Source organism: Nerophis lumbriciformis, linkage group LG26 (genome assembly GCF_033978685.3).
Source record: "Nerophis lumbriciformis linkage group LG26, RoL_Nlum_v2.1, whole genome shotgun sequence".
Lineage (NCBI taxonomy): Eukaryota > Metazoa > Chordata > Actinopteri > Syngnathiformes > Syngnathidae > Nerophis > Nerophis lumbriciformis.
In genome coordinates this window covers 35,919,757-35,943,867 of record NC_084573.2, presented here as the reverse complement: position 1 = coordinate 35,943,867, position 24,111 = coordinate 35,919,757, and the positions used below count along the sequence as shown (strand labels likewise).

At 37.4% G+C, this 24,111-nt stretch overlaps 1 long non-coding RNA gene across 1 annotated transcript; it reads right to left on the bottom strand.

Annotated features, from left to right (window-relative positions):
• Window positions 1-2,052: 2,052 nt before the first annotated feature.
• Window positions 2,053-20,000, bottom strand: LOC133623546 (uncharacterized). Its single transcript, XR_009817898.2, has 3 exons — window positions 19,878-20,000; window positions 9,063-9,209; window positions 2,053-2,170 (listed from the first exon to the last, which is right to left on the bottom strand). It is a non-coding gene; the product is annotated as an uncharacterized lncRNA (long non-coding RNA).
• Between the last annotated feature and the right edge of the window lie 4,111 nt (window positions 20,001-24,111).

The window sequence follows — 24,111 nt, the reverse complement described above, 5'->3', positions numbered from 1 at the left end:
TGTAACTAGTTACTGTTTTTCAGTAACTAACTGGCATTACTGTTTTTCAGTAACTAACTGGCATTTAAAAAGGGCCATAATCTATTTTACAATGAGCCACCCACCAGTGGTGCGCGTGCTGCAGGGCCGGCTCCCGTCATAAACACTTGGCCCTCAACCACTAGAGGTGCCACGTGATTATGGTAACAGGTCACTTCAATAGCTGATTATCAACATGGTCGTCGTGCTCTGCAAATGTCTGCTTATTCTACTTTGATGGACTGAATTGCCTCACAAATACTTATATACTTTTTTCAGCTAAACTTCTCATCAGTTTCCATATGAGTTGGGAAATTGTGTTAGATGTAAATATAAACGGAATACAATGATTTGCAAATCCTTTTCAACCCATATTCAGTTGAATATGCTACAAAGACAACATATTTGATGTTCAAACTCATAAACTTTTTTTTTTTTTTGCAAATAATAATAAACTTAGAATTTCATGGCTGCAACACGTGCCAAAGTAGTTGGGAAAGGGCATGTTCACCACTGTGTTACATGGCCTTTCCTTTTAACAACACTCAGTAAACGTTTGGGAACTGAGGAGACACATTTTTTAAGCTTCTCAGGTGGAATTCTTTCCCATTCTTGCTTGATGTACAGCTTAAGTTGTTCAACAGTCCGGGGGTCTCTGTTGTGGTATTCTAGGCTTCATAATGCGCCGCACATTTTCAATGGGAGACAGGTCTGGACTACAGGCAGGCCAGTCTAGTACCCGCACTCTTTTACTATGAAGCCACGTTGATGTAACACGTGGATGGCATTGTCTTGCTGAAATAAGCAGGGGCGTCCATGGTAACGTTGCTTGGATGGAAACATATGTTGCTCCAAAACCTGTATGTACCTTTCAGCATTAATGGCGCCTTCACAGATGTGTAAGTTACCCATGTTTTGGGCACTAATACACCCCCAAACCATCACAGATGCTGGCTTTTCAACTTTGCGCCTATAACAATCCGGATGGTTCTTTTCCTCTTTGGTCCGGAGGACACGACGTCCACAGTTTCCAAAAACAATTTGAAATGTGAACTTGTCAGACCACAGAACACTTTTCCACTTTGTATCAGTCCATCTTAGATGAGCTCAGGCCCAGCGAAGCCGACGGCGTTTCTGGGTGTTGTTGATAAACGGTTTTGGCCTTGCATAGGAGTTTTAACTTGCACTTACAGATGTAGCGACCAACTGTAGTTACTGACAGTGGGTTTCTGATGTGTTCCTGAGCCCATGTGGTGATATCCTTTACACACTGATGTCGCTTGTTGATGCAGTACAGCCTGAGGGATCGAAGGTCACGGGCTTAGCTGCTTACGTGCAGTGATTTCTCCAGATTCTCTGAACCCTTTGATGATATTACGGACCGTAGATGGTGAAATCCCTAAATTCCTTGCAATAGCTGGTTGAGAAAGGTTTTTCTTAAACTGTTCAACAATTTGCTCGCGCATTTGTTGACAAAGTGGTGACCCTCGCCCCATCCTTGTTTGTGAATGACTGAGCATTTCATGGAATCTACTTTTATACCCAATCATGGCACCCACCTGTTCCCAATTTGCCTGTTCACCTGTGGGATGTTCCAAATAAGTGTTTGATGAGCATTCCTCAACTTTATCAGTATTTATTGCCACCTTTCCCAACTTCTTTGTCACGTGTTGCTGGCATCAAATTCTAAAGTTAATGATTATTTGCAAAAAAAAAACATGTTTATCAGTTTGAACATCAAATATGTTGTCTTTGCAGCATATTCAATTGAATATGGGTTGAAAATGATTTGCAAATCATTGTATTCTGTTTATATCTAACACAATTTCCCAACTCATATGGAAACGGGGTTTGTACGAACAGTAGTGCAAAAGCCACAAACAAAATCTTGTTTGGGGCCACAAAAAGCCTAATGTGCCCTGGGAGGTAAACCATGAAGTCAAGTAAAGGGCCAAAAAAGTGTTTTGGAAGCACGTACAATTGTTTGGGGTCAATGCATGCACATATTTTCTTTAAAAAGTGAGACAATGAACCTCACCGGTAAAAGTTCGGGAATTCCCTTTTCGCCCTGAAGTCCCCTCCTCCGCCCATCACCTTGTGACCCTGTCTGCCTATTTCAGGATCCAGACATGGCCTTCCGCTGGCTTCCAATCTGCTGGAAAGGAACAGACCAGAGGAAAATAGTTAAAAGTCCACTTTCCTCCTCCCTATGGTTCCTCTTCCAGGTCTATAAATGAGTGAGGCCTCTCAAAAGTGTCAGGACCTAATTAGACTTAATGGCAAAGAGCACGGAGGGAAGACCTTTTTTACCCCCAAACAAGTGTCCAGTGCATCCGCTGTACACGACAGACACTTCCTGTATTCAAGAAGGGGACGACTAGGCTATTGCTAACTACGTGTCATGCTCTCTCAGCACTTTACCACTTCTTTTTACCAGTGACGTGCCGTGTAGTGATGGCTGGTGAGGCACTGACTTCATCACAGTCAGATTTACAAACATATGAACCCTAAAGAGTATCTTATTCACCATTTGATTGGCAGCAGTATGTTTAAAAGCTCATACCAGCATTCTTCCCTGCTTGGCACTCAGCATCAAGGCTTGGAATTGGGGGTTAAATCACCAAAAATGATTCCCAGGCGCGGCTGCCCACTGCTCCCCTCACCTCCCAGGGGGTGATCAAGGGGATGGGTCAAATGCAGAGGACACATTTCATTACACCTAGTGTGTGTGTGACAATCATTGGTACTTTAACTTAACTTTAACTTTACACATACAAACTGTAGCACACAAAAAAGCACATTTAATAAAAAAAACGTTATTATGGTCTTACCTTTACTTAAAAATTAAGTCCATGCGCCGCAACTAAAGCCCTCACTTAAACTTTCCACGTGCAAGATTGAATCCATTTAAAAAAGTGTAACCGAGGGTTTATAAATGTCGCCTATACTGTGTGAAACTACAAAATAACAAACACGGAGGCTCCAGTTTACACGAGGACCACTTTATTTACCTTCTTTCAAAAACCTCCGCGACGTGACATCACTTCCGCTCTAAGCGCCTTCAAAATAAGAGCTCAAGGCATATACTGTATAACAGCGCATAACAGGAACTTAACATCACAAAGAGGAAAGCCCATGAAAATAGGTTACAAAAGTTATTTAATAAGAAGCCAAAAAGTGCAAAAACAATAATGTTCGTGTTGGAGGAGTTGTGAATTAGGTACACCTGCAGTCTGCATGTGTATCTAATGTTGTGTCCCTGCAGTCATTCACAACTCCTCCAACGCCAACATTATTGTTTTTGCACTTTTTGGCTTCTTATGAAATAATTTTTTTAAATAGATTCAATCTTGCACGTGGAAAGTTTAAGTGTGGGCTTTAGTTGATATAACAATTCTACGGCGGGGGTGCAGGAGGCGAGCCTCAGCCAGTGCGTCTTTTGCAGCCGTTTTATGATCGCTCAGCACAAGAAATACTTTACACACATACAGTTGTTGACAAAATACACTGTACATTATATACCTCAGCTAACTAAACTATGGAAATGTATAATATAATTCATATAGCAATACAGTCTCACTGCACAGCAGGCCAGCAGTTAGCCGAGTCATTGCGCAATCCATGTTGCGGCACTGAGTGACGTGCCTCAACTGGCTGCTGTTCACCGCACCGTCTCTTCTCAGTATTTGAACGGCAAATGTGAAAATTCAGCGATTTTGAAAAATAATCTAAAACTGGTGAAGTTAAATGGAAAATAACGTTATAGTATAATCACTGGATACATATAACAATTTTATTTTATTTTTTTATTTTTACATTTTTTTTCTTTCACTGCTTTTTACACATAAAAAGTTGACAATTACAACAAAACATAATTTCACACGCTCTGGTTTTGGTACACGGTCTCGGTTATCGCACGGCCGAACTTTGGTCATGACAATCAATCAATCAATCAATCTAAATGTTGTATTAATTGTTTTCAATGTTGTGAATGTGCACAAATATTTTAAATGTATTTTATTCCTAAAATTTGTATTTGATCTCACTTGTTTGCTTTGTAAAGTGGTTATTGCGGTCTAAAAGTGTACAAGATCTATAAATTACAGTATTTTATTTAAAAAATAGTTTGCGCGTTCTGTAGTGAGCCTTATTTAATTGTCTATTGTAAGTCCTAAAAAATGTTTTCCTCTAGTATGTCAATGTCTACAACATCTATTTGTGTTGGGAGTAGTTATCTTACTTTTTACAAATAATGTTATTTTGGGTTTTGCCTAAATTCAATCTGCTTTAATCAAAACTTTTTAGTTTAATATTTTCTACCGTACAGGTTTTAATTACTTCTTGTAAGTTTTCCCAGAGCAGAATAAGCAGTAGCTTTGTTCTGGTTCTGCTGATATTATTTATACATAGGTTGAATATAGAGATGTCCGATAATGGCTTTTTTGCTGATATCCAATATTCCGATATTGGATACCGATATATACAGTCGTGGAATGAACACATTATTATGCCTAATTTTGTTGTGATGCCCCGCTGGATGCATTAAACAATGTAACAAGGTTTTCCAAAATAAATCAACTCAAGTTATGGAAAAAAATGCCAACATGGCACTGCCATATTTATTATTGAAGTCACAAAGTGCATTATTTTTTTTAACATGCCTCAAAACATCAGTTTGGAATTTGGGACATCCTCTCCCTGAGAGAGCATGAGGAGGTTGAGGTGGGCGGGGTGTGTATATTGTAGCGTCCCGGAAGAGTTAGTGCTGCAAGGGTTTCTGGGTATTTGTTCTGTTGTGTTTAGGTTACAGTGCGGATGTTCTCCCGAAACGTGTTTGTCATTCTTGTTTGGTGTGGGTTCACAGTGTGGCGCATATTTGTAACAGTGTTAAAGTTGTTTATACGGCCACCCTCAGTGTGACCTGTATGGCTGTTGACCAAGTATGAGTTGCATTCACTTGTGTGTGTGTGAAAAGCCGTAGATATTATGTGACTGGGCCGGCACGCCAAGGCAGTGCCTTTAAGTTTTATTGGCGCTCTGTACTTCTCCCTACGTCCGTGTACACAGCGGCGTTTTAAAAAGTCATACATTTTACTTTTTGAAACAGATACCGATAATTTTGAACTCGATACCAATAATTTCCGATATTACATTTTAAAGCATTTATTGGCTGATAATATCGACAGTCCGATATACATCCCTTGTTGAATACATAGGTTGAATAGTTTTGGTCCCACAACTGACCCCTGAGGTACACCGCGGGAGTGAATATTTTCCTGTGACGTCACACAGTGATGCCAACACAAACAAACATGGCGGTTAGAACGGCAAGGTATAGCGACATTAGCTCGGATTCAGACTCGGATTTCAGCGGCTTAAGCGATTCAACAGATTACGCATGTATTGAAACGGATGGTTGTAGTGTGGAGGCAGGTAGCGAAAACCAAATTGAAGAAGAAACTGAAGCTATTGAGCCATATCGGTTTGAACCGTATGCAAGCGAAACCGACGAAAACGACACGACAGCCAGCGACACGGGAGAAAGCGAGGACGAATTCGGCGATCGCCTTCTAACCAACGATTGGTATGTGTTTGTTTGGCATTAAAGGAAACTAACAACTATGAACTAGGTTTACAGCATATGAAATACATTTGGCAACAACATGCACTTTGAGAGTGCAGACAGCCCAATTTTCATCAATTAATATATTCTGTAGACATACCCTTATCCGCGCTCTTTTCCTGAAAGCTGATTTGTCCAGTTTTGGAGTTGATGTCAGCAGGCCAGGGAAGCTAGGGTCGATAGGGGGTTTAGCTCGCTCGTCTGCGGGAACAAACTGCCGCCATTGCTTGCCGTGCTACCGAGGTCCTTTGTCCCTGAATTGCTCACACACTCCGGCAGATTCAATGGGGGTCTGGCGGCAGATTTCTTTGACTTTATGGTTGGAAATGCATCTGCTTTGAGTGTCGCAGGATATCCACACATTCTTGCCATCTCTGTCGTAGCATAGCTTTCGTCGGTAAAGTGTGCGGAACAAACGTCCAATTTCTTGCCACTTTGGCATCTTTGGGCCACCGGTGCAACTTGAATCCGTCCCTGTTCGTGTTGTTACACCCTCCGACAACACACCGACGAGGCATGATGTCTCCAAGGTACGGAAAACAGTCGAAAAAAACGGAAAATAACAGAGCTGATTTGACTCGGTGTTTGAGAAAATGGCGGATTGCTTCCCGATGTGACGCCACGTTGTGACGTCATCGCTCCGAGAGCGAATATTAGAAAGGCGTTTAATTCGCCAAAATTCACCCATTTAGAGTTCGAAAATCGGTTAAAAAAATATATGGTCTTTTTTTCTGCAACATCAAGGTATATATTGACGCTTACATAGGTCTGGTGATAATGTTCCCCTTTAAATAAGGGGACAGTGAGCTATGGATGGATGAAGAGGATCTTGGGGAAGGTGAGGGCGTGGCGACATGGAGCAGGTCAGAGAGATATGACGGAGAAAGGTTATGGATAGCTTTGAAAGTGAGGCGAATTATTTTTAATTGGATACGGTAGCCAATGGAGTTCTTGCAGAACATGGGTGATGGGTTTTCTGGTGATTATCCGGGCTGTAGAGTCCCGGAGAAGCTGAAGTTTGTGTGTTTGTTTGTTTATTTATTTATTTCAAACCTGCACAGTACAACAACACACACTTTTTTTTTTTTAAACATTTTGGCAGGGACATTTATGCAAGGCTTGAAAAGGGGTTGGATGAAGCAGATGCTTATAATATCCCAACCCCTCTCACTCTTTCCACATTTAACATAAACAATATAATACAAGAACAATACTATACAAACAAAAACAAGAAAAGCTCCTGTACACTAACAATACAATAGTACCACTGTTACTATAAAACAAGACAAGACGAGACAAAACACACACACACACACACACACACACACATACACACACAGGCCCAAACACTCTCTGACCATACACCTCTCTCCCATCGCTCTGTGCTGAGGGCATCACTCTCTTTCCTCCTCGTACTTCTTCAGTACTTCTTTTTTAAACAGTCTTTTAAATGTAATCATGTTAGAACAGGTTTTTAACTCGTCCCCTAAGTTGTCCCACAGACTGACTCCACGCACTGAAATGCACATTGATTTTAAAGTTGTTCTAAATTAGGAAAATATAATTTGTTGTTTCCTCTTAGACTGTAACTATGGTGAGCATCTCTATCCTGGAATAGGTTTTGTATATTGGATGGTAGAGAGTTTTGGGATGCCCTAAACATAATTTGAGCAGTTTTAAAATTGATCACATCGTGCAGTTTAAGTTGCTTTAACTCCATGAATAGTGGATTTGAATGATGTAAGTAGTGAACATTGGACACAATCCTAATGGCCTTTTTCTGCAGAGTGACTAAAGGCTGTAGATGGGATTTATAACAATTTCCCCAGACTTCAACACAATAGTTTAGATATGACATAATAAATGAATGATACAATAAAAGCAGAGCATTGGTGTTCAATAAATGACATGATCTCCTCATCATTCCAACACATTTAGCAACTTTTGTCCTCAGGTAATTTATATGAGGCTTCCATGATATATTTTCATCTATTACCACTCCTAAGAATGAATTTTGTTGAACATATTCTATTGGTATATCATCAATAACAATCCTGATGGGTATTTCACTTTTGCGATTGCTAAAGAGCATGATTTTGGTCTTCTTTAAATTGAGAGACAATTTGTTGGTATTAAACCAAGTTTTTAACTTGATCATCTCCTCAGTTACAGAGGCCAGAAGTTGCTTTACGTCGTCACCTGCACATGTAATGGTTGTGTCGTCAGCAAAGAGGATGAACTTCAGCAGTGTTGATACTTTACATATTTCATTGATATACATTATAAATAGTGTGGGTCCCAGTATCGACCCGTGGGGGACTCCACAGGTTATGTTCATGAGTGTAGATTGATGTTGGTCGATCTGAACAATCTGCTGTCTCTCATTCAAGTAGCTCTTCAGCCATTTCCCTGCCACTCCCCTTATGCCATAGTTTTCCAGTTTGTTTACCAAAATCTGGTGGTCAATGGTATCGAAAGCCTTTTGCAGGTCAATAAAAATTCCTAAAACAAATTTGTTTTTCTTGATACCATTAGTAATGTTCTCTATTAGATCACTTAAAGCTAATGAAGTTGACCTATTTTGTCGGAACCCATATTGACAATCGTAAATCGGTATTAAAAGACAAAAGCAAACTCGTCCCGCGTATCCTTCCGCAGTGCTCAAAGAAAGAATCCTCCGCAAAATTGTGACTCGGGCTGTTTTTGTTTTTTAACTATTGAGATGACTGCAAAAGGAGCCACCGTGGGGCCAAAGAAAGTTGCGAGTGCCAGCACTTTGATGAAGAAGGTGAGAAGGTCAAATTGGATTTTTAAGTCTCCTACGCTAAACACACATTAATGAACAGAAGCAACTATTCAGCGTGTATTCAAAGCACACCAAAAGTACGTATTGTAATGGAGGTTGCAGCGGGGTCTGAATACATGTTTGAAAAAGTAGCGTAGTATTGACACGAGTAGTTGTGAGCATGCACAACAAGAGGCCATTCAAACCATCAGTGGAGTCTTCAGAGTTGCGCCAGTGTCACAGATGTTGGACAACATTGCATTTATCTCACTCGCAGCAGGCTTTGTGGAGGAAAGGTGCGAGGTCCTTTATTTTCCCGCGAAACCTCTTAGCGTCCCATAATCAGGAGTGATAATGTGTCTCATTCTATGCTAATGTGCGTGTTTTACAGCAATCAGGCGACAGGTGACGGCAGCGCGCGCCGAGAAACGCGTGCGGGAGCGCGCAAGTGTGGACGCAAGGCACCATTAGTGACTTCCCAGGTCCTCTTCAGGAACACAATAGGCGGCAAAATTGCTTTAATGGAAAAAAGGGCTAATATGAGACACACACACACACGTACACACACACACACACACCGCCTTAGCAAATCACTCAAGCCGTTGAGAGGTTGGTGGGGAGAATATGATCACTTACACTTGAAAAAATAGAGATGGAGGAGAGAAAATAGATGATGAGGAGCGAGTTGGTGCTGCTCTTCTTCCACTTACTTCCTCCCACTAGAGTCAGTAGTTTTCCAAAACACTGGCATGTTCGCCGACAGGGGATGCTTTATTTCCTGAGCTGCAGAGGGAAATAACACGAGAGACGACGTAAGGCGTGATAACAGCACCTCTTTTGTCTCGTTTATTTTCAAGTGTGCCATATTTTCATGCTTTGTTGTGGTTACACATGCGGACATATGGTCACATGGCACATCTCCTGCAGACAAATTAAGCTAACACCTCTCGTTGCATTCCTACACTAGGAAATAGGGCTGGGCGATGTGGCTGAAAACTATATCTCGATATGCAGTCGTGGTCAAAAGTTTACATACACTTAGGGATGTCCCGATCCGATATTTGGATCGGATCGGCCGCCGATATTTGCCAAAAAATGCGTATCGGCAATGTTAGCTGTGATGCTAGCGCAGCCGCTAAGGTGCGCGCCTGCTCAAACGTCCTCTGCGCATGGCAAATCTATGCCACGCACAAAATCAAATAAAAATTAAAGCTGCACGCAGCGTTGTTCGGGCCCGCGTATTTGGCAGGTGCTAGTCCTAAGTGTCCCAATACTTTTGTCAAGTTTTAGTCCCAAGTGTCCCAATACTTTTGGCCAGTGTAGGTGTCCCAATACTTTTGTCCAGTGGTAGTCCTAAGTGTCCCAATACTTTTGTCAAGTTTTAGTCCCAAGTGTCCCAATACTTTTGGCCAGTGTAGGTGTCCCAATACTTTTGTCCAGTGGTAGTCCTAAGTGTCCCAATACTTTTGTCAAGTTGTTGTCCTAAGTGTCCCGATACTTTTGGCCAGTGTAAGTGTCCCAATACTTTTGTCAAGTGGCAGTCCTAAGTGTCCCAATACTTTTGCCCAGTTGTAGTCCTAAGTGTCCCAATACTTTTGTCAAGTTGTAGTCCTAAGTGTCCCAATACTTTTGGCCAGTGTAAGTGTCCCAATACTTTTGTCAAGTGGCAGTCCTAAGTGTCCCAATACTTTTGCCCAGTTGTAGTCCTAAGTGTCCCAATACTTTTGTCAAGTTGTAGTCCTAAGTGTCCCAATACTTTTGGCCAGTGTAGGTGTCCCAATACTTTTGTCCAGTTGTAGTCCTAAGTGTCCCAATACTTTTGTCAAGTTGTTGTCCTAAGTGTCCCAATACTTTTGGCCAGTGTAAGTGTCCCAATACTTTTGTCAAGTGGCAGTCCTAAGTGTCCCAATACTTTTGCCCAGTTGTAGTCCTAAGTGTCCCAATACTTTTGTCAAGTTGTAGTCCTAAGTGTCCCAATACTTTTGGCCAGTGTAAGTGTCCCAATACTTTTGTCCAGTGGTAGTCCTAAGTGTCCCAATACTTTTGTCCAGTTGTAGTCCTAAGTGTCCCAATACTTTTGTCAAGTTGTAGTCCTAAGTGTCCCAATACTTTTGTCCAGTGGTAGTCCTATGTGTCCCAATATTTTTGTCCAGTTGTAGTCCTAAGTGTCCCAATACTTTTGGCCAGTGTAAGTGTACCAATACTTTTGTCCAGTGGTAGTCCTATGTGTCCCAATATTTTTGTCCAGTTGTAGTCCTAAGTGTCCCAATACTTTTGTCCAGTGTAAGCATCCCAATACTTTTGGCCAGTGGTAGTCCTAAGTGTCCCAATAGTTTTGTCCAGTGTAGGTGTCCTAATACTTTTTTCCAGTGGTTGTCCTAAGTGTCCCAATACTTTTGTGAAGTTTAAGCCACAAGTGTCCCAATACTTTAGGCAAGTTTTAGCCACAAGTGTCCCAATACTTTTGACCAGTGTAAGTGTCCCAATACATTTGTCCAGTGGTAGTAATAAGTTTCCCAATACTGTTGTCTACTTGTAGTCGTAAGTGTCCCAATACTTTTGTGAAGTTGTAGTCCCAAGTGTCCCAATACTTTTGTCCATTTTTCGGCTTAAGTGTCCCAATACTTTTGTCTAGTGTACCTACCTAGTCTGCATTGTGTGGGCACGCTGGTGCATCCTGCTTGTAAGCAGCCATCTTAAAAAAACAGCAGCGCAGCATCATCAGCGCAGCGGTTCTTTGAAGGCTCATAAAATCAAAACCGGAGCAGTTATAAAAATTATTTCGATAACTTTTATTTGGAAGGGTTCAATCTCTCTCCTGTGTTAGTTTGAAGCTGAAACGACAAACGCGCTCAGAGGAGATAATGTTTGAAGAGAAGTGACCGGTTTATAAAAAAAAAATTTGTTTTGAAGGGGAAATTGCAAACTTCCTGTTGATTTTTGCTGAGGGTTGTCAATCTATGAAATGTAGGTCTAAGTGAGACCTACATAGAGGTTTTTGTTTCATGTCTCTCCGACCTTCCCAGTGGGAGTTACAGGCAGTTTTGTCATTTTTTTCTTCTGAGGAGCAGTTTTTTTTGCGTTTTATTAAAAAATTGCAGTAGAGCGCAATTTTAAGATTTGGGGTTAGGTTGTTTTTTTTAGATCGCAATGTTTGCCAGTCCTGATGTGTGCGTTCAGTTTGGTGAGTTTTGAAGCGTGTTAAAAGTGACTGTTTTTAGTACATTTTTGTCTTGAAGGGGGAATTGCCAACTTCCTGTTGATTTTTGCCCGAGGAAATTAATTAATGAAAAGTAGGTCTAAGTAAGACCTACATAGAGGTTTTTGTTTCATGTCTCTACAACATTTGTACTGGGAGTTATAAGCAGTTTTCTTTCTAAGGGGCGCTAGAGCGCAATTTTGAGTTTTGAGGTTTGGTTTTTTGATAAAAAGTTTTGCCGTATATTACTGATGTGTGTGTAAAATTTGGTGAGTTTTGAAGTATGTTAAGGGGGTCAAATTACAGCGCAAAGTTGCGGAAGAATAATAATAATAAAACCTTACAAATTCAATAGGTCCTTATGTCCCATTGCATAAGGACTCCCAAAGGGAGTCCTTATACAATGGGCCATGCGGGCCCTAAAAATAAGCGCATAACAATTTTCGACACACGGACACGACAGAGAAAACAGTTTTCGTCATCATTGTTCAAATATTGTATTGTCTGTCGAGACGCTTATCTCCGTTCGGTGCCACACGTCCACACCATCAAAATGCCGAGGCAAAAATTTCCACATCAACACCGTATGAAAAAATTAGTGATTTTTTTTAGTTGTGATTTCCTTCTCTGCATGAAAGTTTAAAAGTAGCATATATTAATGCAGTATGAAGAAGAATGTTTTAATGTAGACATGCAAGCCTTGAAAGAACATTTTGAAAATCAAGACTACATTTCCTGCAAATGGGTGCATTTCTACCCTATATTTTAACTTTAGATTTATTCTCATATCAAACTCTTTTGGCTGTCTTTTTGACACTTACATCCGGTGCCCCCCTCCACACCCTGGATTATAAATAATGTAAATAATTCAATGTGATTATCTTGTGTGATGACTGTATTATGATGATAGTATATATCTGATAGTATATATCTGTATCATGAATCAATTTAAGTGGACCCCGACTTAAACAAGTTGAAAAACTTATTGGGGTGTTACCATTTAGTGGTCAATTGTACGGAATATGTACTTCACTGTGCAACCTACTAATAAAAGTCTCAATCAATCAATCAAAACACATAGAATCATCATACTGCTGTGATTATATGCATCAAGTGTTCATTCAAGGCTAAGGCAAAATATCCAGATATATATCGTGTATCGCAATATGGCCTTAAATTATCGCAATATTAAAAAAAGGCCATATCGCCCAGCCCTAGTTTCAATGATGCCATTTCTGTTTGTCATGTATAATTTTGTCTATTTTGTGTTTATCCTTGAATAAACAGGTCAGTTTCTTGTTACCAACCATTGTGTATTATTCAAACTCCCCTAATTCAGCTGGCTAGTTGTTATCAAGAGTACTAAAACCCTTTTCAACATGATTCTGACAACTAAGTAGGCTAAATAACTTTAAACTTTAATACATGCTCGGATAGGCCAGTATCGGTCAGTATCGGTATCGGATCGGAAGTGCAAAAACAATATCAGTATCGGATCGGAAGTGCAAAAACCTGGATCGGGACATCCCTACATACACTTGCAAAGAACATCATGTCATGGCTTTCCAATCATTTCTACAACTCTTATTTTTTTGTGATAGAGTGATTGGAGCACATACTTGTTGGTCACAAAAAACATTCATGAAGTTTGCTTCTTTTATGAATTTATTATGGGTCTACTGAAAATGTGAGGGTCAAAAGTATACATACAGCAATGTTAATATTTGCTTACATGTCCCTTGGCAAGTTTACCTGCAATAAGGCGCTTTTGGTAGCCATCCACAAGCTTCTGCTTGAATTTTTGACCACAAAATTGGTGCAGTTCAGCTAAATGTGTTGCTTTTCTGACATGAGTTTGAGTTTATTTGGAACATGCAAGCATACAACATGATACATCACTCAATTTCCAGTTTCTCTTTTCAACATGTTCGAAAAGGAGTAGGAAGAAGCAGTTGCTAAAACTTTTGTTCACTTCCTGTTCTCAATTTATTCACAATATACTCCATAAGTAATCCCAATAAAAACAAATAAATAAATAATAATTAGTGAAGTAAGTCATATTTCATATGATGAGATAAGTAAGATTATTTTGAGGATTAAAGAATGGATGGATGAAATAAATTCAGAATGTTTATCATGGTTCTTCTTCTTTGTAAACACTAAGTTTGAAGAGTTTCTTGAAGTGGATCATATTAGTACATTGTTTCATTGCTTTGCTTAATCCATTCCATCATTTAATTCCACATACAGATATACTGAAGGTCTTAAGTGTTGTACATGCATTAAGGATGTCCCGATCCAGGTTTTTGCACTTCCGATCCGATACCGATATTGTTTTTGCATTTCCGATCCGATACCGATACTGACCGATACTGGCCTATCCGAGCATGTATTAAAGTTTAAAGTTATTTAGCCTACTTAGTTGTCAGAATCATGTTGAAAAGGGTTTTAGTACTCTTGATAACAACTAGCCAGCTGAATTAGGGGAGTTTGAATAATACACAATGGTTGGTAACAAGAAACTGACCTGTTTATTCAAGGATAAACACAAAATAGACAAAATTATACATGACAAACAGAAATGGCATCATTGAACTAGGGCTGGGCGATATGGCCTTTTTTTAATATTGCGATAATTTAAGGCCATATTGCGATACACAATATATATCTGGATATTTTGCCTTAGCCTTGAATGAACACTTGATGCATATAATCACAGCAGTATGATGATTCTATGTGTTTTGATTGATTGATTGAGACTTTTATTAGTAGGTTGCACAGTGAAGTACATATTCCGTACAATTGACCACTAAATGGTAACACCCAAATAAGTTTTTCAACTTGTTTAAGTCGGGGTCCACTTAAATTGATTCATGATACAGATATATACTATCATCATAATACAGTCATCACACAAGATAATCACATTGAATTATTTACATTATTTATAATCCAGGGTGTGGAGGGGGGCGCCGGATGTAAGTGTCAAAAAGACAGCCAAAAGAGTTTGATATGAGAATAAATCTAAAGTTAAAATATAGGGTAGAAATGCACCCATTTGCAGGAAATGTAGTCTTGATTTTCAAAATGTTCTTTCAGGGCTTGCATGTCTACATTAAAACATTCTTCTTCATACTGCATTAATATATGCTACTTTTAAACTTTCATGCAGAGAAGGAAATCACTAATTTTTTCAAACGGTGTTGATGTGGAAATTTTTGCCTCAGCATCTTGATGGTGTGGGCGTGTGGCACCGAATGGAGATAAGCGTCTCGACAGACGTCACAATATTTGAACAATGATGACGAAAACGGTTTTCTCTGTCGTGTCCGTGTGTCGAAAATTGTTATGCGCTTATTTTTTTATTAGATTTTGTGCGTGGCATAGATTTGCTATGCGCAGAGGACGCTTAAACAGTGCGCAATTGCACAGGCGAGCACCTTAGAGGGAGCGTTGCTCGCACGGCTGTATGTGACGTATGACGTGACAGTATGTGACGTGTGTCGTGACAGTATGTGACGTATGACGTGACAGTATGTGACGTATGACGTGACAGTATGTGACGTATGTCGTGACAGTATGTGACGTGTGTAAGAAGGTGCGCTGCTGTCTGTGAGAGGGAGACACAGGAAAGAGTGAGAAGAGCCTGTCGTGTAATGCCAGCAGCTAAAAGCAACTGCGTGAGAATTCACAGACATGTGGATGTGTTGAAGGTGTGCTGGAAAATGCGGAACGGAAATTAGGGAGCAGCAGAAAAGTGGAATGTATTATTTAAATCGGTGCGTTGGAAAACACGGACCGGAGTTTTTTTTAAACTGGATCTGGATCGGCATTTTCCCATGCATTGCCGATAAGCAATTTTTGGCAAATATCGGCAGCCGATCCGATCCAAATATCGGATCGGGACATCCCTAACGTGCATACAAATGTTTTAAATTACATTTTTCTTTAAGATTATATTTCTCCTCTTTTGTTGAGAAGAATTGTTGTACCGTATTTTTCGGACTATAATTCGCTCCGGAGTACAAGTCGCACCTGCCGAAAATGCACAATAAAGAAGGAAAAAAACATATATAAGTCGCACTGGAGTATAAATCGCATTTTTTGGGGAAATGTATTTGATAAAAGCCAACACCAAGAATAGACATTTGAAAGGCAATTTAAAATAAATCAAGAATAGTGAACAACAGGCTGAATAAGTGTATGTTATATGAGGCATAAATAACCAACTGGTATGTTGACGTAACATATTATGGTAAGAGTCATTCAAATAACTATAACATATAGAACATGCTATACGTTTACCAAACAATCTGTCACTCCTAATCGCTAAATCCCATGAACTCTTATACGTCTAGTCTCTTACGTGAATGAGATCAATAATATTATTTGATATTTTACGCTAACGTGTTAATCATTTCACACATAAGTCGCTCCTGAGTATAAGTCGCACCCCCGGCCAAACTATGAAAAAAACTGCGACTTATAGTCCGAAAAATAGGGTATACATACAGCAATGTTAATATTTGCTTACATGTCCCTTGGCAAGTTTTGGTAGCCATCCACAAACTTCTGCTTGAATTTTTGACCACTCCTCTTGACAAAATTGGTGCAGTTCAGCTAAATTTGTTGGTTTTCTGACATGGACTTGTTTCTTCAGCATTGTCCACACGTTTAAGTCAGGACTTTGGGAAGGCCATTCTAAAACCTTCATTCTAGCCTGATTTAGCCATTCCTTCACCACTTTTGACGTGTGTTTGGGGTCATTGTCCTGTTGGGGACATTATTATGCTGCAAGCTACATTTTTTTACACATAAATGTCGATTTCTGAAAGTAAAACCTACATTTTCACATTGGCTTAATGTTTTCAAATGATCAATTAAACCTTTGAAAATGGTACAAAAAGTACAAAAGCCCTGAAATTGATATCTTTATTGGAGAAATGTAAAGTCATTTAGAGTAGCCTTTTTTTGTCTGTCTTTTTGAATTTTGTATCTTATTCTATCGTTGTTATTATCTATTTATTTGTATTTGCTTTTATTTTCTTTCCTTGACATGTGTCGAAGACAAGAACTGCTCAACCTGGTGAATGGTTAAAATTGTTGAGCTAAGTTGAAAGTGCCTTGGTTTTGTGTACATTGGAAATATATGTTTGTGTACACATTTAATCAATAAAAAATAAAAATAAATAAATAAATCGTGATCGATATCATTCCCGTTGTCCCTTGAAGTTGTGTTTCGGCTTTCGCAATTGTGACCTTTTTTGGCCACTGTACTCATAGACGTCTTATAAGGGTACGCAGCATCGAGCGCTACTACCTACTGGCGCTGACGAAACACGGGGCCGCCATCTTGGAGTGGTGATCCGCTCCACTCAGTGCAATTCATTTGGCAGGAGCAATGAACTGTCAGCGCATTTAATTCATCTTACCTCACTGAATACCACTGATTTTCACGCGCTTTTTTGTCATACGTGTAGCTATGATAAAGGACACATGTTTTATTATTCATAGTTTGCTTAACAGTAATAGAACATTCTTATATGCTATAAGTGACCAGACGTCCGAGATCAAAACTGGGAATATAATCCCAGAGAAGGGGGAGATAAACGGTCAGCTATTTTTAAATTGAAGAAACAATATGATTAGGTTATATATACACATGCGTATATCCTACATAAACAATGCATGAATACATTAGATATCTATATATCTTAGGGACCTATAGACTGTAGTTTATTCTGTCTTGATACTTTGTATTGATATTTTCTATTACATTCTTCCCTTAAATGATAATGTTTACAGTCATTGTTTTATATGTATTTTTTATGTATGTCGCTTTGGATAAAAGCGTCTGCCAAATACTTCAACATAAACATACATAAACACCTGAAAGTCTTTATATCAGCTAAAACCACCAATCTGTTTCTCTGGATTCAGAATAAAAGCAAATTCTGTTTTACCCAACAATGTTAGTATTTGAATATTGTTACTTGAAGACTTATTCCTGGTTACTATTATACTGTTAAGAAAGTATTGTCTTATACTTTGCCTAAAATGAGAATGCATCATAATCAGGGGCGGCTGGTGAATTTTGTTTTAGGTGGGGCTGAAAGTTTGTAAAGCAAACCCCTGTAGGGGGGGTCATCCTCCCCCAGAAGATTTCTTTGTGATTTTCACATACAAATGAAGCACTCTGGTGCATTCCGACAAAATAATGAAGACAAAATAGAACATTTCATAGGTTTGCAGAGAACTATATACAATATGCACACTGAAGGCATGACAAGCATGACATTTTTAAATGTAATTAATTTTATTGACAAGCAATTCTATTGACAAGCAATTCTATTATGGTCATACTCTTGTTTGCTAGCGGCTACGATTTCAGGACTATTGAAGATATTTACTCGTTCTCAACTCTGTGGTAATATTCTTTTCACAAAATACAACCAATAGTACGTTAATGTTAAATCTTGCTTGTGAAAAGTAATCCCCTGATTCCTATTTTCAACAGTGCGCTCATTTGAGCAGGAAAACGCTGAACATCATCTTTGTTTTCTACCTGTCAACTGCAGAGGTGGGTAGTAACGCGCTACATTTACTCCGTTACATCTACTTGAGTAACTTTTGGGATAAATTGTACTTCTAAGAGTAGTTTTATTGCAACATACTTTTACTTTTACTTGAGTATATTTATAGAGAAGAAACGCTACTTTTGCTCCGCTACTTTTATCTACATTCAGCTCGCTACTCGCTACTATTTTTTATCGATCTGTTAATGCACGCTTTGTTTGTTTTGGTCTGTCAGACAGACCTTCATAGTGCCTGCGTTTCAACAAATACAGTCACTGGTGACGTTCACTCCGTTCCACCAATCAGATGCAGTCACTGGTGACGTTGGACCAATCAAACAGAGCCAGGGGTCACATGACCTGACTTAAACAAGTTGAAAAACGTATTGGGGTGTTACCATTTAGTGGTCAATTGTACGGAATATATACTGTACTGTGCAATCTACTAATAAAAGTTTCAATCAATCAATCAAAAGTGTGAAGGAAAAAAGACCCTTTTATTTCAACCGTACATCCCGTCAAAAGCCTAAAGACTGACTGCACAGTTCCTGTCTTCACAATAAAAGTGCCGCTCCATCGCGCCTGCGCTTTCAAAACAAGAGTCTCCGAAAGCCAGCGCAAACAAGCTAGCAAGCTACGGAGTTTGCCGCCAATGTATTTCTTGTAAAGTGTATAAAAACGAATATGGAAGCTGGACAAATAAGATGCCAAAAATCAACCACTTTCATGTGGTATTAGACAGAAAGGAGGAACTTTTTTCTCCTCCATTTGAAAACGTGGACGCTATCATCACTACTGTCTGATTCCAATCAATGCAAGTCATCAGAATCAGGTAATACACCAACCTATATTCTTGTCTTCATGAAAGAAAGGAATCTATATGTGTTAAACATGCATGTATATTCATTAAAACACCTTTAACATGTAAACAAAAACGGCAAAATAAATAAATATAAATTATATACTGTATATATATATATATATATATATACATGTGTGTGTGTGTGTATATATATATATATATATATATATATATATATATATATATATATACACATGTGTGTGTGTATATATATATATATATATATATATATATATATATATATATATATATGATATGATATATGTGTGTGTATGTTACTCATCAGTTACTCAGTACTTGAGTAGTTTTTTCACAACATACTTTTTACTTTTACTCAAGTAAATATTTGGGTGACTACTCCTTACTTTTACTTGAGTAATAAATCTCTAAAGTAACAGTACTCTTACTTGAGTACAATTTCTGGCTACTCTACCCACCTCTGGTCAACTGTCAGTTTAGGTTGCTCGCCGGCTAATCATCACCACTTCAAGATGGCTGCTCAATTTCTCGCGTCACAGCAGCTAATGCTGCGTCTACTTAATAGATATCTATGACTGTACTAGTTGGGCTAACTAACCTCATCACAGGTAGATAGACAACATTCACACACTAGGGCCAATTTAGTGTGTACCCATTTTACAATATTAATGTTGCTATTTTCTTCTACATTAACCGAACCACACGTAAATTAGACATAACACAGGCCTATGCTAAGCTAAGCTAAATACGTCATAGCTAGCAGTCGCATACCCAACACCGCACATACTTTTCTATGATTTAAATATAGTTGGAGTTATTTGCCTTAGACCACCTACCTTATACACTTGTGAAGAGGGAGTCTTTTAAGCGTTGTTTGAACAACAAAAACCACACAGCAAAACAACAAAAAAACATTTGAGTCCATTAATTAGCACACATGTTCACTTTCTGGAGTGAGGCGTGCAAAGCATCATGGGAAAATAGACCGCTTTCACAATAAAAGTTTTTTGAATGAGAAAAGACACAATGTAACCAACACAGAAAATACATGTTTTATTTTTCAGTTCAGTTCAGTTTATTTATTTATGCACATTTTTAAAAAACAACCCCAGTTGGCCAAAGTGCTGTACAGACATAATTATCAGTAAATAAACATAAATACGTATATTTATGAGATTCAGCTGCTAACATTGCTGCTCTCCAAAAATATTTAGTATTTTGATTGACACCGTCGAAGAAGTATTATTTAACAAAACATTTGTGGTAATATGTGTATATATGGTTGAAATATATTTTATCTGGCAGTTTTGCTAGATAACTGGGTGTTGTTGACATAATTTTCAGTAAATAAACATAAATATGTATATTTATGAAATTCAACTGCTAACTTTGTTTCCCTCCAAAAAATATTTAGTCAATAAATGTACTGTTTTGATTGACACTGTCAAAAAAAGTATTATTTAACAAAAAATGTGTGGTAATATGTGTATATATGGTTAAAATATATTTTATCTGGCAGTTTTGCTAGATAACTGGGTGTTGTTGACATAATTTTCAGTAAATAAACATAAATATGTATATTTATGAAATTCAACTGATAAAATTGTTTCTCTCCAAAAAATATTTAGTCAATAAATGACCTGTTTTGATTGACACTGTCAAAAAAGTATTATTTAACCAAACATTTGTGGTAATATGTGTATATATGATTAAAATATATTTTATGTGGCAGTTTTGCGGGACATAATTTTCAGTAAATAAACATAAATATGTATATTTATGAAACTCAACTGCTAAAATTGTTTCTCTCCAAAAAATATTTAGTCAATAAATGTACTGTTTTGATTGACACTGTCAAAAAAGTATTATTTAACAAAAAATGTGTGGTAATATGTGTATATATGGTTAAAATATATTTTATCTGGCAGTTTTGCTAGATAACTGGGTGTTGTTGACATATTTTTCAGTAATTAAACATAAATATGTACATTTATGAGATTCAACTGCTGACATTGTTTCTCTCCAAAAAATATTTAGCGTTTTGATTGACACATTCAAAAAATTATTATTTAACAAAACATTTGTGGTAATATGTGTATATATGGTTAAAATACTTTTATCTGGCAGTTTTGCTAGATAACTGGGTGTTGTTGACATAATTTTCAGTAAATAAACATAAATATGTATATTTATGAAATTCAACTGCTAAAATTGTTTCTCTCCAAAAAATATTTAGTCAATAAATGTATTGTTTTGATTGACACTGTCAGAGAAGTATTATTTAACAAAACATTTGTGGTATTATGTGTATATATGGTTAAAATATCTTTTATCTGGCAGTTTTGCTAAACATAATTTTCAGTAAAAAAAACATAAATATGTATATTTATGAAATTCAACTGCTAAAATTGTTTCTCTCCAAAAAATATTTAGTCAATAAATGTATTGTTTTGATTGACACTGTCAGAGAAGTATTATTTAACAAAACATTTGTGGTAGTATGTGTATATATGGTTAAAATATATTTTATCTGGCAGTTTTGCTAAACATAATTTTCAGTAAATAAACATAAATATGTATATTTATGAAATTCAGATGCTAACATTATTTCTCTACAAAAAATATTTAGTCAATAGATGTATTGTTTTGATTGAGACTGTCAAAAAAGTATTATTTCCCAAAAAATGTGTGGTAATATGTGTATATATGGTTAAAATATATTTTATCTGGCAGTTTTGCTAGATAACTGGGTGTTGTTGACATAATTTTCAGTAAATAAACATAAATATGTATATTTATGAAATTCAACTGCTAAAATTGTTTCTCTCCAAAAAATATTGTGTTTTGATTGACACTGTCAGAGAAGTATTATTTAACAAAACATTTGTGGTAATATGTGTATATATGGTTAAAATATTTTTTATCTGGCAGTTTTGCTTGATAACAGGGTGTTGTTGACATATTTTTCAGTAAATAAACATAAATATGTATATTTATGAAATTCAACTCCTAACATTGTTTTTCTCCAAAAAATATTTAGCGTTTTGATTGACACAGTCAAAAAATTATTATTTAACAAAACATTTGTGGTAATATGTGTATATATGGTTAAAATACTTTTATCTGGCAGTTTTGCTAGATAACTGGGTGTTGTTGACATAATTTTCAGTAAATAAACATAAATATGTATATTTATGAAATTCAACTGCTAAAATTGTTTCTCTCCAAAAAATATTTAGTCAATAAATGTATTGTTTTGATTGACACTGTCAGAGAAGTATTATTTAACAAAACATGTGTGGTAATATGTGTATATATGGTTAAAATATATTTTATCTGGCAGTTTTGCTAGATAACTGGGTGTTGTTGACATACTTTTCAATAAATAAACATAAATATGTATATTTATGAAATTCAACTGCTAACATTGCTTCTCTCCAAAAAATATTTAGTGTTTTGATTGACACCATCAAAAAAGTATTATTTAACAAAACATTTGTGGTAATATGTGTATGTATGGTTAAAATACTTGTATCTGGTAGTTTTGCTAGATAACTGGGTGTTGTTGACATAATTTTCAGTAAATAAACATAAATATGTATATTTATGAAACTCAACTGCTAAAATTGTTACTCTCCAAAAAATATTTAGTCAATAAATGTATTGTTTTGATTGACACTGTCAGAGAAGTATTATTTAACAAAACATTTGTGGTAGTATGTGTATATATGGTTAAAATATCTTCTATCTGGCAGTTTTGCTAGATAACTGGGTGTTGTTGACATACTTTTCAGTAAATAAACATAAATATGTATATTTATGAAATTCAACCACTAAAATTGTTTCTCTCCAAACAATATTGGGTTTTGATTGACACCGTCAGAGAAGTATTATTTAACAAAACATATGTGGTAATATGTGCATATATGGTTAAAATATCTTCTATCTGGCAGTTTTGCTAGATAACCGGGTGTTGTTGACATCATTTCCAGTAAATAAACATAAATATGTATATTTATGAAATTCAACCACTAAAATTGTTTCTCTCCAAACAATATTGGGTTTTGATTGACACTGTCAGAGAAGTATTATTCAACAAAACATATGTGGTAATATGTGCATATATGGTTAAAATACCTTCTATCTGGCAGTTTTGCTTGATAACTGGGTGTTGTTGACATAATTTCCAGTAAATAAACATAAATATGTATATTTATGTTACATGTGGTAATATGTGTATATATGGTTAAAATATCTCCTATAACGAAATATTTCCATGACGCAAAAGCCAAGCTAAGCTAGTTTCCTGTTCCACTCAGGATTGAATTCAAAGTCTCCCTACTAACCCACCAGTGCCTCCATGGAAATGCCCCCCCCTCTACCTCAAAGAACTACTCACCCCCAAATCCTCCACACGACACCTCCTCCAACCTCCGAGGACAAAAGGAGTTTGTCCTCGGAGGTTGGAGGAACGCTCTCCCTGACCACCTGAGGGCACCACAGACTGTGGATGCTTTTAAAGGCTTAAAAAAAAAAAAAAAAAAAGAGCCTTTTTTTTTTTTTTTTTTTACATATATACATACTAGTTTTGGCGGTTCTAGTTTTTATTTTTTTTTATTTTTTATTATCTTTTTATTTTAATGCACTGTAGCACTTTGAGGTTGTTTACTCAAGGTAAAGTGCTTTTTACAAATAAAATATATTATTATTATAACAGTAACGGTATTATATTATTATATTATATTATAACGGTAACAGTTAGAGATGCTACCTCAGTAGAAACATTTAAGTCCCATCTCAAAACTCATTTGTATACTCTAGCCTTTGAATAGCCCCCCTTTTTTTAGACCAGTTGATCTGCCGTTTCTTTTCTTTTCTCCTCTGCTCCCCCCTAACCCTTGTGGAAGGGGAGACACACAGATCCGGTGGCCATGGATGGGGTGCTGGCTGTCCGGGGTCGGGACCCGGGGTGGACCGCTCGCCTGTATATCGGTTGGGAACATCTCTGCGCTGCTGACCCGTCTCCGCTCGGGATGGTTTCCTGCTGACCCCACTGTGGACCGGACTCTT